The sequence below is a fragment of the Pelodiscus sinensis genome, chromosome 13 (genome assembly GCF_049634645.1).
Source record: "Pelodiscus sinensis isolate JC-2024 chromosome 13, ASM4963464v1, whole genome shotgun sequence".
NCBI lineage: Eukaryota > Metazoa > Chordata > Testudines > Trionychidae > Pelodiscus > Pelodiscus sinensis.
The window spans coordinates 5,585,299-5,600,617 of record NC_134723.1 but is presented as its reverse complement, the minus strand read 5'-3'; the positions used below and the strand labels follow the sequence as shown (position 1 = coordinate 5,600,617).

The 15,319-nt window shown below is 41.6% G+C and overlaps 1 long non-coding RNA gene across 3 annotated transcripts in view; it reads right to left on the bottom strand.

The window, feature by feature from the left end:
* The window catches only part of LOC112543768 (uncharacterized), a 79,891-nt gene that overhangs the window by 36,474 nt on the left and 28,098 nt on the right, over positions 1–15,319 (bottom strand). Inside the window, exon 4 of one of the 3 annotated variants that reach the window (XR_012906979.1) lies at positions 619–823. The exons of the other annotated variants lie outside the window; for them this stretch is intronic. This is a non-coding gene — a long non-coding RNA (uncharacterized LOC112543768). Of the gene's footprint in view, positions 1–618; positions 824–15,319 lie in introns of those variants that run through there. 3 annotated transcript variants of the gene reach the window in all.

Genomic DNA, 15,319 nt, shown 5'->3' with positions numbered 1-15,319 from the left:
GGGACAGGCACTGCAAAGAGCTGACCGGGCAGCCTCCATTCCACTTCCCTGAGCCATATCCCCACCCATTATAAACCCACCTATTCTTCCCTGACCACCATTATCCCCCTGCTCTCAGTCCAATGCCCCATTTGCCTTACCCCAATGTCTCCCTTTTCCCCTCAGTCGCTACATCCCTGTTTGTTCTCAGCCCAATCTCTCCCCTGCCTTTCCCCTACTTAACCCCTGCTCACCTTCCCTGTTCCCCCATTTTCCACCCTCATGGCTCTCCCACCTCTTTGCGTCCCCGAGGGTCGCTTCCAAAGTAGCGATTTTGGTGTCAGATCTCGCAGAAACTGCCAGAAGGTCTCCAGTTTCCATTAAAAGTTGCAATTTAACAACTTGTCACAGCAAAGCTTGAAAACTTGTAAGCAGACCTAAAAAGCCGCTCGGTCTAGCAACACAATCACGACACTGGCAACACTGCACAGAAGGTGGTGCCCTGCCTCCTGATACGTGGCCAGACTTCTGTGAGTTCTGACACTTCTTTTTTTTAGGACTCCCACAATGCTGATGCCAGCATCAAATAGTCAAAGCAATTAATTAATTTCTCTTTATTACATGTGAAATTAGCTACGTGTCACAAAGGATCAGTTTGCATTTCCTATTAATTCTCTGAAGCGCATCTTAAAATTTCTCATCGACACTCTTAATCCTCTATATCCTTGATGTCTCCCCTCTTTTCAAAAAATGTTTGGTTGCATGCAAATTAATGGATTGACTCTCCTCTCAGTTACACGAATGGAAATTGGGCGTCAGTCTCCTGCACTCCAGGGAGTTACACCTGTGTAAATGAGAAAGGAATCAGATACTCTAAGCCTGGTCCTCAGACCTCTTCCGACTTAAGGTTTGTAGGTTGGGCAAAGTGGTAGGAAAGGAAAAAATGGCTCTAAAATTTAGCCCAGATTCTGAACCTCTTTCATATTCAGGTTGATGTGAATAATTAACACCCTCCCCTCCTCAGCGTATCCACCTCTGCCTCTACCAGGCCAGATGCCACTGCTGAAACCCAGCTCAGTGGGTTAGTGTGTCTTGCGTGGCTATCTTCTAGGCCTGTTGTTACAGGTTCTGTCGTTACAGGTTCAGTGCCTCCTCAGGGACAGAAGAGGCCCCCTGCTGGTTCATTTCTAGGACATATCTTGAGTAGCTGTAAATCTCCATTGTTATTTTATTTAAGTCCCTGCCATCATCAGCTTATAGTTTAAATACGTAAAAAGTCAAACAGAAGATGTGGGTCAAAGATGGGCTTATGCATTAGTTACATTTTCAGAATCCAGTATGGCCACTTTGTTTTATTTTATGGGGGCTCATCAAGGTTGGAGAGGGGACAGGAATGGGGTGACGGGAGGGAGTGGATTGGGGAAGAGTGAGGGAAACTGAGGGCCAGGAAGATGGAAAGCAGTCCTGGCCAAAGAGTTTGCGGGGCCCAAGGTGGCACGCTGTGATTGGCTATGCCATATGGCTGGGTGGTTCCTAGCCAGGGAAGTTAGTGGCAGTCTGCCTTGCTCAACTTGCCCGGAGGCTGGGCCTGGTAGAAAGGGGAAAAAAGAGATTTGGGGGAGAACTGAGGGTTGGCAAGCTCAAAGGCCAGGAAACAGGAGGGTAAGGATTTGAATGGCTGAGAGAGAAGGCGGCAGGGAAAGCAATAACCAATGGTAACACAGCAAATGAGAAACAAATATCTCTTCAGGAATCCGGTTTCAGAGCTGAGTCTATGAAAGGTGCAGGGGAGACCTGTGCCACCCCTCCTGGATGTTGCAGCTGCTATATGCCAGTGGTTACTATGAAGGGGTACATTTGTGACATTCCTCCTTGTGCTTACTCCTCGTTTACGTTGAAAAATGTGTCTGTTCTCCCTTAGCCCTTTAATTTCTGCTCTAACAAGCCTTATCTAACAAGGCTGGCGGCACCCTTCCTCTAATGCAAACATCCAAAACTTCAATCTGAACAATCCTTTTGGTCTTCACTTTTCTGTTGGATTGCTCATCATTTCTGTATTTTCATTCTCTCACGCGCCCTCCTCGCCAGCTCTCTTTCATTTTATATTGTCACTGTTAACATGCCGCCGATTTTTTGGAGAGCTTCTGATTTGTATGCTTGCAAAATTCACACATATGGCGGTCCACGAATTCACTGGGTAGTTGCTTATGTACACTTGGAGCTAAGCATGAAATGACTCAATTTGCATACACAGGTGGGTGTTCTGATTGCGCTAATGAGTGCAGGCTCCCAATATATGCGAGGCCATTGAAAATGTCACCTGTAATGTTATCTTGCATCATCAGGCCTACTGCGAATGTACAAAATGAAATTCAAACTCCTTTTCCAGATTGGATGAGCTCCCCTTCAGACTCCTGGAGTAAACCTTGAACAAAAACTGTAATCTGCAGGGGTATTGCATTGAGTTCCTCGCTTCAGTGAGTCACCTGCGGTAGTGAGACTACTTATTAGTCCACTGATCCAATTTGAATGTAAATGCATTAAGATAAGGTACTGTGTAATTACCCTGGCTGCAGGTATTAACTGTGATGTTACCATGTTGTTACCACTAAATAACACTTGCTATTGCATGATAATTACTTAAACTCGTGTCTCTGTTGTACACTAGTTCTTCTTCACCGATAATAAAGTCAGGCACCGTGCCAGTTTACATAAGCAATGGAAATTATTCACTCTCTGAGAGTGTAAGAGGGGAGGCAAGGTACAAGCCTAGAAAAAAAAACACAACCAAGTGCAGCAAAATGCTTTAGGGGATAAGCTTCAGATACAGGGAAACAGCACAGGTTGACAAGAATACCTAAAACACAAGTAAACAAACAAAAACCTACTGATGCAGTCCACACTTTATAAGATCACAATTATATTGTGTCCCTCATTATAAGGCTGGATTTTTTAATCTTTTTTTTTCTTTTAAATGCTCTATGACATATATAATGTGTCCTTTCTTTTTGTGTTGTTAAGGCCAGTGGAGCATTATTTTGTATAATCTAAAATAAATGGTTGGATCGGGCAAATTGGGCTCTTGTTAATTTTAGTGGGAGGTGGATCAAATCTTTAATGAGATTAAGGCAGGAGTTTTCAAACAAGTCTACGGGAAGGAGGTATCCAGGTCTCATGAAAATTCAGGCATGCACAAATTTGTTCAGATAAAATAATCAGCCCAAACTGTAACCTGAAGTGCAGCATCTCTGCACTCTGAACAAGGTCTGTTCACTTTTTAATCACTGCTATGTTTCATTCCCACATACCCACACCACCAGTGCAGTCCAGGAACACACATGCTAAAATACCACCAAGAAACTTGAGTCCCTCTAGCTTGACAGATCAGACCAGAAGCTGATAGTTTTGAGAGTCCTGTTCTAAGGCCTGGAACCTCAAGCTGTTTATCCTAAATTTGAAGTATCAAGATATTCCAATAATTATGGTTCTGGGAAGGATCCTAACTTTTTGTGTCTTTTCTCATCCAAACTCTACTTTTGCTTATCACTAATACACCCGTGCCCTTTGGCGGTTGGGGGGGGGGAGGTGGTTATCATCCTGGACTGACATTTCTTCTGATCTTTCCAGACACTCTAGTCAAAAAAGCACACTCACAGCTCCCAAAATCACATAGCTTTCCAAAAGGGCATCAATAATTAACCATCCAATTCAGCTTCTCATTGGCGTGAAATACCCAAGGACACAAGGCACTGAAAACGTTGTATGATCACTGATACAACCGACCACAAATAAAATACCAAAGGAGCCATTGCCATCTGTTGTGTCAAAGCCTAGTTGAGGACACTTTAATCTGCAAAGTATAAACACAACCACCTACAACAGCTGCTTGGAAGTCATTCCAGTCTCTCAAAGGGGCTACCATGAATGTCCACCCAACCTGCCAGCTAAAAATCCCTATGCCTTTTTTAATGAAATTTTATTGTAGCTTATGCACTGTAGTTTCTGTTTTATTGGGATTATTGTAGTATATTTTTTGGTTTTGATTTGCCAGTGATGACAGGGAAGCCTGTCTCATGCAGTAAGGTGAACCTAATTATCAGAAGTTTTCAATATCACCTGTATCTGTTTGTCCAATATTTATGAGCACCAAATACAAGTTCTGTATGATTTAGATGGTTGTGGTGTCCTTGTGTCATGAAACAAGGCTTTTGATAGACATATTTACTGGTTTCTATGGATAGCCCTGTTAGCTTTGCTTGTCATCCATGTTGTGGAGGGAAGTTCAGGCATTCTCACACAGTTCTCCATCTTGTGGAAGTAAGTGACTCAGCAGTTTATCAGCTTAGATTTGACAGCGGGCCAAATGCCCACAGGGCAAACATTAGTGTAATGTCCATGAAATGTGCTTTTAGAAAAAATAGTGTAATGTGCCTGCCATCAATTTTCCAGAGTTAGAGTTAGTAAGTCTAGTTAAGACTCGCTAAATCGAACTCAGAGGGTGCCCCAACCAGCATCTAGTACTCCTGCTCTTGCCAGGAGTTAGGGAAGCCAATGAGAGCTTTTGCTCCTGTCAGCCTCTCACTGTGGGAGACACCACCAAGCTCAGCTTAGGAGAAGCCAACTCAAGCTACGTAATTAAAATTGCATCCCTTAAGCCGAGCTGCCGAATCTACTGTAGACCTAGCCTGCGTCACGTTCAGTGCTCATAGAAATAATGGCAGAAGAGGATCGCAGAGTAAAATTTCATTTCAATGGTACAAGATGATGTATGCCACTGTATATTTCACCACTGAACTTGATCCATAGTCATTGGCAACACAATGGCTTTTTAGGAACCAAGGAATCTCTCTAGACAATTTTTTACATTTATTCTCAAATTAATCATTGTTATGTTTGAAAAATTCCATAAATACTTGAGCCTGAACTCAGCGAATAGATAAAGGATCCATCTCAGGGGACTTTTTTTGTTTATTTTCTTTTCTTTATGGTAGAAAGGATCCGTATTCTTCTAAAACATATTTACTGGTGTGGGCATAATATACAGCCTATGTGCTTTAAAGAAATGATTAAGCTTAGCATGTCTCACTACTTACTTTTGTCACCTGTGGTATTTCACAATTCTCCCTCAATGAAAACTAATCCCAAATCCTCTTCACAGTTTTTTATACAAGGCATGCTGAGCTCTATATTACCATGATAAAAGAAAGCTATCTGAAAACAAAGTACGTTGTTTATAGGGGGAAATGTTTTTGTATTATATTTTCTAGTGCATTTTCATTTGAATCTATTATTGTCCTTTAATTTCTTGATAAATTAAATGTGTCATTTGCAGAAGCATCTGTGGAGATATAAGTATTTCCCAGCTAATCCAATAAAGACAGATTACTTTGATAACACAAGCATTCCATTTTTCATTGCCGGCATCTGTCCATTTCCTGAAATCTTTATCTGCTGAAAAATCCCTGGAAGGCTGAAGTTTCCCTCAAGTGTAATTTTGGATGCTCATTTGTGTAGCCTCGCCTTTGTTTCTACATCTTTCCAAAACAGCACAGCATGCATGAAAGAAAGTTGCACCCATTGTGTTCAGCCGAGCGTTCTGACAGAGAGAGTTCTCACCAAGTACAAAACTTTAAATTGTATTTTAAATTAAACTAAGCCTTATGTTGGTGGCAAGGAGACCATGTTGCTAAAAAGAGACATCTTTTGTGACAAAAGCATTACAGATGCCCGGTGTCAGAGACTATAAAACAGTTTCCCTTCTGCTTTAATTGAGTGAGCATTTTCTCAAGCCTCTAAGCCTCAAAGGAAATCACCCCAATTCCCATTCATCCACAAGCAGCTGAGCAGCTTTATACTTTACCTACAAAGATGAAGTGGGAGCTGTTTCAGGGATCCCAGATCAGGTTTTTAGGCAAGCGTAAAGCATACCAAATAGCTGCCATGAACGAGCAGTTGGCAGGCTTGGAGAAGTGAGTAATGGCAGCAGAGGGAACCTTTGGTTAATTTGCAGCCAAACTTTACTATGCCTTGTAAACATACTAATTAAAAATCAGGGTAGAAGAATGTACATGGATATTTTCCCTGTTTCTTTTCTTTAAAAAAAAATGAAGCCCATTTTACATGGTAGTCCTATGAACTTTTAGTTTAGGTAATGACCATGGAAGCAAATACCCCTGAGAGTTGTTCCCTAGTTGAGGGATGGCGCACAATGCTTAACAAGCAGCCAGCAATCAGAACAAGCCTTTGACCAATTTCTCTGTGGCCATAGTCACATTGGGCATTATACAGAAGTTGGATGCTGCTGTGGTCTATTTTCTGGCGTTCGCTTTAGCAGGTGTAATATGGATGCGCTAGGTCGAACTCAAAGGGCACTCCTGTTGGTGCCACTGCACCTGCTCCTCATGAGGAGTAAAGGAAGCTAATGTGGAGGGTTTGCTGCCATCGGCCTCCCGCAGCGTGGATGATGCAGAAATATTATGTAAGATCTATCAACTCCAGCTATGTAATTAACATAGCTGGAGTTGCGTATCTTACTTTGACCTGCTGATGTCGTGTAGATCAGACCACTGTAATTTGAATAACAGAAGAACTTTGTGTGCATTTCTGTAACCTGTACAGTGCTAACAATCTTTATTTACAAGGAGCACCACTCAGCTCTCGCTCTGAGCCACAACTGCCCTCTTTGGCTCTCCTTTTTGGTTTTGGCTCATGTGTGTAACATTGCAACCCTACTAATGAAGGCGGTTCAAATGAACAGCAAGGGTCTATTTTCAGAGCAGGCTTAGGTTGAACAAATGACATTGTCACCGTGAACGAGGAAAGCCAAAGGTAGCGTAGTCTAGGTTTGAAGGAGAATATAACCGTCTCATCCTTGAGACTGAATGCTGGAGAACAATATCAATGCCAAATAGGCTAGTGGGCTTGTGGAGGTGTCCAGTTGAGGAACTCTGAGACAGTCCTGCAGGTCTCACCCTCAGTATTCTCTGCTGCTCACATTCTTCATCCCTATCTTCTCGTCTCATAATTTTTGTTCACTGCAGAAAATAAACAAGCAGTATAGTGCAGAGTTAAGCAATGGCTTCAAACTGCAGATGGATCCAGGAGGTTGTTCTGATCCACATTAGGACATTGTGGCTTCTAGGCTAAGTAAGAAGTATCATTCAGGTTTGGTTTTCTATCCGTGAAAGTCTGATGAGCAGTTCTCATGAGATTTCAATTTGAAATGGTAGTATTCTCATGAGATCTTGTATGGTTTCTGCCATCTTCAGTTGAAGTCTCACAAGAATAAACTTGTAGATTCAAAAATTTAAAAGCCAAGGGATCATGAGATTATCTATTCTGGCTTCATATATAAAACAAGCCATAGAATTTCATCAATTATCCCTGTACTGAATCCAATATCTTGTGTTTGACTAAAGTATATCTTCCAAAAAGACTTCCAGTCATTAGGGTCATCCAAACCAAAGACAGAAAACAGAGAGGCTACTTCTGTTTTGGATCTTAGAAGCAGCCCTCTTCTTTGTTGTCTGAGTGATTTGGAAATCAAAATTAAAACGGGGAAATTTTCAACAAAAACTGGGAAGGGAAGGTAGCTGCAGATTCAATAACCCAGAATGATTTCACAGATCCGTGTCAATATTGCCAGTGTCTCAATAGAAAAAAATCTTAAAAATAAAATAGTAATTATTTTGTTTTGAAAATTTCTATATGACACATTACACATTTCGAAACAATTTTTGGTTTAAAGTTTCCTTTAATATTATTTTTTAAAAGAAAAACCCGTTAAAATGTTCAAAATGAAAATAAATCATTGTGCATCTATTTAAATGAAATGTTTCCCTGGACCCAAAATTTAAAACCAATTGCTTTTCAATTTGCCAAAATTTTTGAAAAGAAGTAATTTTCAATGGATTTCTACGAATGGATTTTTTTTCAGAATGTCCAGAAACCGGAAAAATGTGTACAGCTCTATATGAAATCCACCATTCTCCATTTTCTTCCTCCTCGAATTAAAAAAGGTTGGTCATAAAGCTGTTGTTTGGGCTACTTCATTTGTGGTTCAACTTCAAAAGAACAAGAAATCTCAAGTTTTCAATGTAATATTTAAAGGATCCTCATGCTGACATTTTAAGAGTCTTAAAAGTAGGGTAATTTTATTTTGTTTTGTTTAAAACTGGGAGAGAAAGTTAAAACCCCCAATATTAGCAGAACTGTTTTCATGCATTTTTAAACATTTCAGTAAAAATCATTAGAGTGTATTTTTTATTTAAACCTCCTCCTTGCAATATTTGCCACCCAAGGGAACCTGAAAGTAAAACTGACTAGAAACAAAGTTACAGGGCCACAGGCAAAATCTAAATATATTCAAGCCTTCGGGGCCCAAATTTTCCTCTGATTTTTCACCAGTTTTATTCCTTATTTATGCAGTGTAAGTGAGAGGAGAATTGGACTCAGAAGACCTATAGCTGCATATACCCAGAAACATATGGGTATTAAACATAGATGTACTTATGCATATGTATGTATGTACAATACATATAGATATTATCCCATACTGAGACAGATGATTAAGTTACAACCAACCTACTTTTCTGCTGATTCCCATCACAAATACAGCTCCATCTCCCATTCAAACAATACAATGTTCACACCCCAGTATCCTTCTGCAACTACGGAAACAGTAGTTAAACAGTTCCTTCTGTCCAAGTGGCCTGTGAATGGCTTAATTTACAATGATGCAGAGGATAAACCAGGTTTCCCAAAATACCTGGAGCAGTGTCAACACCATTAATGTCCATAGTGTTCCCCCTAGGCAAACAGACCCTTCTCCAATAGTTTAACTAGAGCAGAGTTCTGAGGAAACCAAACATCACGAACCCTTCCATACCGCTCTGCATTTATGTCCATAAACCTGCCACAGTGGCCTACAATCCCCAGGAGCACTGTGGAGAAATAGCTCTTTCTGTTTATGAGTTCTGGGACCCTAAGGAGGGATGGAACAAATATTAGATTTAACACATGGCATTCTCAAAGCATATTGGAGAACTGATGGTTTTCCTATGCCTACCAAAGCCTCCTAAGTAATATCAAGCTTTATAACTTAGTGCAAACATAGCTTTTCCTTGGCATCGCACACCTGAATGACAATGGCCCCAGTGGTCAATCCACCCATGCCAAATTGTGTCCCTAGAGACCATTAGCATTTGCGGGTTGGGCCCTTCCACATGGCACTTGCTCCCTGGTTGTCCATGGGTTGTCCATTGGACATGTTAGCATTTTGCTGCTGTAGCTCTGAAGTTAGGTCAGCATATGTCTCCAGAAAGGTGGCCTCCCTCGCCATGAAATTCTCGCATCACTGCTGGTCCTTTCAGGTCTGCAGAACAATCCTTCCCCACTAATCCATGATGGTTTCCCTAGCCCAGAAACAGCAGTGCATGTTGTGAAGCTGCTCCAGGAACCAATCGTATATGATCTCAGTGTGCACCTCTCTTCTTTGTTGGGCCCCAATTCCATCTCCACCGAAGATCCTGCTGTGCTGGAGGAGATGCTGCTGCTGCCTTAGCATCGGCTCAGTGAGGTAGTGGAGGGAGTCCAGAGCCAAATTTGTCCAGCTTTGAGAGCTGAAATGCAGCCCAAGCTGTCTCTGCACATTTCAACTCAGCGGCATCTTACCAGAGCTCATTGTTGGCTCCATTCTGCCTGACAGCAATTTGAAAAGGGCACTTCCTGCCCAGAGAGGAAGTCTGAGGTGAAGACAGAAGAATCTTGGGATTTTGTAAAAAAAAATAATTAACCCCTCTGACTTCCGCTGTGTGGCCCATGCTGCACTGTGAAAAAAGCTTTAAAATGCACATTTTGAGGCAAGGAAGCAAAGGAGCACAGAATATCCTCCATGTACCCCATGATCTCGGTTGGCTTCAAACTGCCAATGTGTGTACACCAGGATGTGCTTTGACAGCATGCAAACTATCACTACAGTTGGCATAATGCATGCTGTCTGAGGCACAGCAAAAAGCTGCAGATTAAACCTTTTTGTATTCAAGTCCTGAGACTATTAGGTATGGTTTGGAAATCAGGAGATCTGGGTCTAATGCTACTTTGATCCCCATTCTGGTGGCACTTTGATTTGTGTCCCTTGACAAATGACTGTACTTTTCCTGTCTCAAAGAGAAAATGATAGTTTCGTGCCTGTGTAAAGGTGTTGAGAACCCCGATTTAAGCCCCGATTCAGTAAGGCACTTAAAGCAAATGAGTCATGTAAGCATGTGCTTACGTGCTTTGCCGAATGGGACCCGAGCAAAAGTTTAAAAGTGCTCTGTGTTCAATAGAGTATTAAGGCAAGGCAGGGACAAAGATGGGAATAGCATTCAGGAAGGCTTGGCTCCCAGTTTCTGTGCCCATTTTATAAACCCGATGACTTGTCGAAATTTTTTCAGATTAGGGGATTTTTGTATTTGCCTATACTTCACCACAAGAAACTCTCACTAGACTGACTTTGTTTTTAATGGAAGGGGTAGTGTCATGAAAAAATCACATGAAACAGATTGGGGGAACATTTCGTGCTAATGTTCACTGACCAATATCTTCTCCAGTTTCACCCATCTCTGTAATTATGAGAGTTGTGCACATAACCAGTTACTAGTTCAGGTGCTGAACCAAGCACTCAAAAGATTTTCATTTTCAGTTGACCCCAAATAATTGTTTTTGCCATAATGAAAACGTTGAAAAAATTGAATTCTGGGTGAAAGAAAAGTTTAATTTGCCCCAACATGAAACATTTCATTTTGTTTAAAAAGGGGTAAAAACCACCAAAAAGTAAAATTCTGAATTAAAAGTGGTTTTCAATGACGATTATGGAGGAGGGTGGATTTTCTTCTGTTTTTTCACCTGAAACAATTCAGAGGATTCAACACAAATTCATTCAATCTTTCAGTCGACCCAAATGTGCATTTTTCCTTGACAAAAGTTTTGTCTGAAAAATTTTACCTAGCTCTAGCAATAACCTATTTTGGAATTTCCCTCTGAGACTGAGATTAATGTCCTTATTTTTGCAACAAGCTACAAGGAATCTTTAAGGACTGTGGAAAGTCATGGGCCATACTTTCATTTCTCATTTGAAAGACTCAGCACTGGGCTCTCTCACACACATATTGTGGAAATAATTCTGTATGGACTCAGAATGATGAATGCCACCTTGGTTTCCCGTGGAGGCCTCCTAGTCAAGTGCTGACCGAGCTCAACCCTGTTAAGATGGCAAGATCTAATGAGATCTGACATGAATTGCAGTGGGTTATTGTATTATATCTTAAATTCTCTGAGCCATTTCTAGGACACTGGACGGAGACAGGACACTGACAGAAGAATTGTACTTGTCTGACAGAAATAGATTGCGTGCACAATGGTTTAAAAGTATACAAAGATTTATATTTTTAAAGAATTTACTTTAAAGTGAGACTGTAGCCTGTCCTTCATGAGGTAAGATAGATGGTGGAAGGCAGCCACTTATTCTACTTTACCAGCCTCTTATGCCAGGAGTAGCAGCGCAAAGGGGAGACAGCCTCTATGGAGTGCTACCAAGCATGTGAATGGGGAAAGGTCAGAGAATGGATGGATAGTTGACTATGTCCCCCCCTTCCATATGCTAGTTGGTGTGCTGGGAGAGGTACACTCTGCAGATACAGGGCTAGAGTAGCAGGATACTGGGAGGCAGGTTATAACAATCAGTGTCACCGTTTACTCCCTAGCTTGAAAGTGAACCATTGCAGGCACCAGGCATGTTGTAAAATGACAAAAATCCTTCTGAAAAGTGAGCACATGTGAAAGATACTTAAAAACAAAGCAAAAGACAGGGAATTTTGAAAATAGAGTTGTAAATATGTATGAAAATACAATACACAAAACCTCATCTGGTTCAGATGAGAGATGTGACAATGCTTGTGAATTTTTAATCTTAAAAAATGAACATTTCGTTAATGAGCCTTCATTTTATTATTCAATATTTTACTTTGTTTCCTGTAGAAGATTTAATTTTTACTTGATGTACTTTTTTTAACCTACCTAATGGGCTTTTACAACATTTGTCAATGAGGCAAAGCATTAGGAAAACAAGTTAGTATTAATTCTTTATAGTCATCAGCAATTTGACCTAATTTATCACAGAGGGGAACAATTTTTTTTTAAAATTTACATTAGGAAACAAAAGTTCCTAACACTTTGAACTTGAAAAAGTGAAATTACCAACATAAGCTGATGTTTAAGGGCATTTGCAAGAGGGACATGAAAACTTTCAGCGTCAACACTGCAAGCTGGCAGGGTGAGGAAGTCATGGTCCCTAATGGGGAGCTGTGTTATACCAGGGAGTTAAAGCGGCTGAAGAGAAGTGGATGACAGGAAAGAAAAGAGAAAAACAAAGAGGGCTCTAGCACTAGTAATGTGCTAGTTTCATTATCTGTGGCAAGGACCGTCACTCAAAAATTGGATTTCTGAGCAAATTACAATGCTACCCTGTGACTTGCAATAACTGAGCCTCTTTGGTGCTCACCCCATCATCTTTCAAGATGGAGAGTTGCCACATAGACATTGGACCAAGTCACAGAATTTGGATCTAGTCTTTACCACTCCAAATTTCAGCCTGGCTTGTGGAGTGGTTTAACTTTAGCCCGTTATAATGAGAATGGTCTTTTCTATAGCTAGGTCTGGGTATGTCATTCAAAATACCCCTTTCACAGAGTGTAGGGGCACTGAGGGTAATGGCTTCAGTTCACACTTATCCCTAGAAGAATAGGAAGAACTGTGAAGTACAATATATTTCTGCACCAATTCCTTATTGTCTTAGCTTCTATTAAATTTACAGTCCGTGGGTTCTCTGCAGCAAAGGTTACCAAGGAGATTGCAGGGTAGAGATTAGGATCTAGGCCAGTGGTCCCTGTGTTTCAGTGTGGCTGCTCCAATTCTGCCATATGATATCACCTTCCCATCATTCGGGTCCCACCAGTGATATTCTGGGGACATGCTAGCCTTGGTTTTTCAGTTAGCATGCTTGCTTCTATGCTGTACACATGGGGGAGAGGGGAGGTAATTGGAGGCCTGTTAAGAAGGCTAGTGTGTTTAGTTTAAAAAATTCCATTGATTTAATTTGAGTTATAATGTGATGAAATAAGCAAAAGAGTGTGATCTTGATTTTCTATGGCACCTGTAGCTCATATGCCTCTCAATGTGCTTTTTGAACTTAGGACTCAGGATTTGTCCAGACAGACAAGTGACTAAGTCCTAAATCCACTTTATACAGTGGTGTGGTGCGTAGAATCCCCGATGCACTGTGTAAACTATACTGTGTGATCCTTCGATGATCAGGAATTATCCGTTCTTCCCCATTGCTGATGGGTTCAGGGAGGAAGAGGTTTGTTTCGCTTTTGGGAGCTGTTGAAGTCTGGACACTAATTCCCCTCCTTCCACTACAAGTGGAATATCCCAGCCTCTCCTTTCTGCCAGAGTCATGGAGTTTTTGGAGCCCTAGGTGTTCCTAGAGACCATAGCTCTCGCCGTGGAGGTAGGCACAAAATATGCAACTATACCCTGGGCATGAGGAGAAGGAGAGTAGGTTTTATCTAGATGCTAAGTTGTTTGGGCAAAGAACTATTTTTCCCTTATAGATGTGCGTTTACCATTTCTGACACCCTGGTCACTTGTTGGAGCATTCACATACTCATGTAATACAGGCCGTTAATGATCAATTATTCAGTTTGATATCAGGGCTCTGTTGTCTTGGATGATAACAGCTAGATGCCTCCCAAAAGCCTGTCTTCAGCTTAGCAGCCTCATCACTCTCTCCCCGACTGACAGCTGAGGTGGGAACTCCCCTCACCAAGGACATGAGGTTGGGTGTTTGTTTCCTCCCTAGATGTTGACCCCAGTGAGTAGCAGTTGAGTGACACAGTCATCAACAGAGCTCCTACTCAGCCTGGGTAGTGCTGAGAGGCTACATCCACACTCCAAGGGTGTGTCTAGACTACAGGGTTTTTTTCGAAAAACTTCCCCTCCGCCTAGACTGCTGCCGCATTCTTTTGAAAGTAAATTGAAAGAACGCAGCAGTTTTTTCAACAGTGAAAAACCTCATTTTACGAGGAAGAACGCCTTTTTTTGAAAGTGCTCTTTCGAAAAAAGGTGCTATGTAATGCAAACTGTGCTTTTTCAAAATAAAGCATCCAGACTGCCCGGGTGCTCGCTTTCGAAAAAGTGGCTTGCTTTTTGAAAGTACTGGTTGTAGCCTAGATGCTCTTTTTTGAAAGAGGCTTTTTCAAAAGTATCTTTCAAAAAAGCCTCTTTCGAAAGAGGCTTGCAGTCTAGACGTAGCCCAAGGTTTTTGTGCCAAAATGGCCATTTTTGCTCAAAAACCTGCTGAGCATCCTCACCTCAAATGCACTTTTGCGCAAGTAAATCAGCAGTAAAATGGCAGAACAGAGGACGTTTGCCGGTGTAGGTAAACCTCTCTTCTACGAGGCATAACTCCCTTTTGCGCTACAGCTATTGCACAAAAAGGCAAGTGTGGTCTCTCCAGAGGGGTTTCTTGCACAGGAAACCCCTATGGAAAAAAGCACAGGTGCTCTGATGGCCATTCTGTGAATGGCCATCAGAGCTTTCTTGTGCAAGAGCATCCATGCAGTGTGGACGCTGTCTTGCGCAAAAGCACATCACTTTTGTGATGCACTTTGAGGTGTGGACGTGCTCTTGTGCAAGAAGTTTTTGCGCAAAAGCTCTTTTGCAAAAAAGGCTTCTTGTGCAAGAAGCCTGCAGTGTAGATGTAGCCAAAAAGCACTGCTATCCCTTGAGGGGGAAAATCTAGCCCAAAGAAATGTTTTGAACCTCGTTGACTCAGGGAGCGCTCGTCTCTTCATCAGTGGCCAAGACATGTCGTGTATCTGCCTAGCGTTAAGCAACTATGCCATTAACGATTGTTTCACAGTTCATACAGGCAATGGGGAAAGGAGGTAAAGCACAAAGGGAGAACAAAAGGAAACTGACTGCAGGCCCCAGCTACATGTAGGAAATCCACACGAATGGGACTGCAGCACTGTGTTTACAGCAAAGTCATGGCCCAGTGACTTAATGAATTCAGCTGCACCTGCTTTGCTTCACTATATGGCATCTATATTAGAGGTTTGCATGGTGTAATTACCATGGTGCCCCTTGACTAGAGCAGGTTTCCTTCCCAGAGACAGAGGCTCAGGTGTGTAAGTTTTAGTCTCAAATCTAACACCGTATTAAAATCCTTTTTGGCATTGAATTAATGCACCCAACTAAGCAGAGCAATGACTACTGGTCTGTCTGCCTGGAATAACAA